The sequence below is a fragment of the Octodon degus genome, unplaced genomic scaffold (genome assembly GCF_000260255.1).
Source record: "Octodon degus isolate 3935 unplaced genomic scaffold, OctDeg1.0 scaffold00060, whole genome shotgun sequence".
In the NCBI taxonomy this organism is placed as follows: domain Eukaryota; kingdom Metazoa; phylum Chordata; class Mammalia; order Rodentia; family Octodontidae; genus Octodon; species Octodon degus.
The window spans coordinates 2,372,921-2,375,805 of NW_004524636.1; the positions used below are offsets into that span (position 1 = coordinate 2,372,921).

The window sequence follows — 2,885 nt, forward strand, 5'->3', positions numbered from 1 at the left end:
AAATAATATGCATTCTAAAAAGAGAGGGTAAGAAATAAAGAGATATCTCAAGACAAATTTCCAAGCTGGGGAAACATAAATTGCCCAGTCATGAAAGTCCCACATATGCCTAATTCAATGGGGCAAAAATAGGTCTAATCAAAGTACATTGGGGCTTTTCTGGTTTCTGCAGCACAAAGAATCATGAGCAGCAGTGTCTTCCATGACACCCTGCACGAAGTGGTGTGCGGAGAATGTGGAGCTGCAGATCAGCTTGAGGAACTACGACCCTCAGAAGGAAAAGCGCGTCTCCGGCACTGTCAGGTCAAAGTCCACGTCCCGCCCCAAGTTCTCTGTGTGTGTCTTGGGGGACCAGCACTGTGATGAGGCCAAGACCGTGGACATCCCCCACATGGACACCAAGGCACTGAAGAAGCTCAACAAGAATAAGAAGCTGGTTAAAAAGCTGGTCAAGAAGTGTGGTGCCTTTCTGGTCTCAGAGTCTCTGACCAAGCAGATCCCTTGAATCCTGGGACCCGGCATCAATGAGGCTGGCAAGCTCCCTTCCCTGCTGACCCACAATGAAAACGTGGTGGCTGAAGTTGACGAAGTGAAGTCCACGATCAAGTTCCAGATGCAGAAGGTCTTGTGTCTGGCTGCAGCTGTTGGTAGTGTGAAGATGACAGATGATGAGCTTGTGTACAATATCCATCTGGCCATCAACTTCCTGGTGTCAGTGCTCAAGAAGAATTGACAGGACACCCAAACCCTGACCATGGGCAAGCCCCATCACCTATATCCTAATAAATGTCAGTGCCACAAAAAAAAAGTGTCAAAGGACCAGGGATATAGCTCAGCGACACAATGCCTGCCTGGCAAGCATGAGAGCCTGAGTTTGATTCCTAGTACCAAGGAAAAAGAAAGTCATAGACCAAGTCTCAAGAATCAAAGTAGGCCAGGCATTGTGGTATACACCTACAACCCCAGTACTTTGTGGAGGCTGAGGCAGAAGGACTGCAATGAGTTCAAGGCTGACTTGGGCTCCATAGAGAGTTCAAGGTTGGCTTACCTACACAGCAAAACCCTTCTCAAAAACAAACAAACAAACAAACAAAACAAAACAAACAAAAAAGAATCAAAGTGTCTTCAGACTTCTCTTCACTGGGACCATTTCAGCAACACGAGAAGGCAGGCTATCAGAATAGTAATAACTTTAGAATTATAAAGGAAAAATAGTTTCCATCCTAGAACTCTGTACCTAGCCAAATTACCAATGAAGAGATGAGTGGAATGAAGATAATTTTAGATGTGGATAATCTCATGCTTCTTTTTCTAGGAAGCAACAGAAGGATGTGTTCTACATAACCAAGAAAACAAGCCAAAGAGAAAGACACAAGATATAGGAAATGGGGTATCTAACATAGGAAAGAAATATAGGAATCCTTATGAAACTAATATAGGGCAAACTTAAAAGCATGGAGAATGGGAGAAGAATCAAGAGACATACTTAATAATGTCACCACCAAGATGACCACTATCCTTTATAGCCAGACTTTATTAGAGGCAAAAAACAGAGATTCCAGTTATTGTTGGAAAAAGCACCTGCCTGATATTGTCAAGGCTTGGCTACTAGTTTTTGCTGTATCTTGGAAGTAACTATGGGGCTTGGGCAAGTGATTTTCCTTCCATGGATTTCAGAATCATCCTCTGTAAATGTTTGGATGGACTAAGTGAATCACATATGCCTTCAAGGCTATCTGCAACCTATAAAATGTATACTTTGCAGTACACAGTTCTGTGGGTTTTGAAAAATGTGTACAATCATGTAACAACCTCAGTAATCATGCTACAGAAATTGCCTCATCAAAACAGAAACTCTCAGCACTGGGGACATAGCTCAGTGGTAGAGGGCTTGCCTAGTACTCACAAGGCCCTGAGTTCAATCCTCAGTACCACATACTCACTCTCTCTCTCTCTCTCTCTCTCTCTCTGTGTGTCTCTCTCTGTATTTCTATCTCTGTCTGCCTCTGTCTCTGTCTCTGTCTCTCTCTTTCATGTTGCCTCTTGTTAATCAATCGCTGATGCTCTCCTTAACTCCTGACAACTATTAACCTCTTTCACATTCCTGTAGTTTTACCTTTTCTGGAATGTCATATAAACATAATCATGCAGCATGAAAGCCTTTGGGTCTGTCTTCTTCTACTTAACACACGGCATTTGGTTTGGCATCCAAGCCAGAAATCAGTCCTGGTCTTGTTTTCAGATCTCTCCCAAAGCAGATGCTGAGACAAGAATTCACGTACATGCGAATCTATGTGGGAGGTGATCCTAAGAAGCAGCAGTTAGCAGAACCAGGAAGAAGTGAGACAGGGAAGAGAAAGAAGCCACATAGGGTGTGTGTTACCACTGTGGGAAAGAGGCTCAATCTCCTGGAAACTCTGGGTACAGATCATGAACCTCAGAACCATGTGACTCAGGAGGTACTTATGAATACCGATTAACTTCCTGTTCATCAGCCTTAACTCTCTGCACTTTTGGCTTTGCCTCTATACATGGACCAAGCATGTTCCTGTGGTCAGAAGTGAAATCTTCAGGCAGAAAAGTACAGGCAATTGCAGTGAACAGCTATAGAGCAGAGATTTGAATGCCAAGGGCAATGTGTGAAGCACTGACAGTATCAACTATGTATTTCCTGCCCCTCCAGTGAGAGAATGAAACCCTGTATGTATGACACAGCAGCAGCAGGGAGGTGCGTTTGCAGCGGGGATGGGGGTCGGGGGGAGGGCAAAAAAAGCTCTAGAGCCTCATTGCGAAAAGTCTAAGAGTGGGGACTTGGCTTTGGGTGTAACGGCCTTTTTAAAAGACAGACCCGAGGCGACTGACTGAGCAGCACTCCCGGGAAACGC

The 2,885-nt window shown here is 44.4% G+C and overlaps 1 pseudogene; it reads left to right on the top strand.

Annotated features, from left to right (window-relative positions):
• The first annotated feature begins 202 nt into the window (after positions 1 to 202).
• Positions 203 to 1,382, top strand: LOC101572423 (annotated as a pseudogene).
• Positions 1,383 to 2,885: the final 1,503 nt, after the last annotated feature.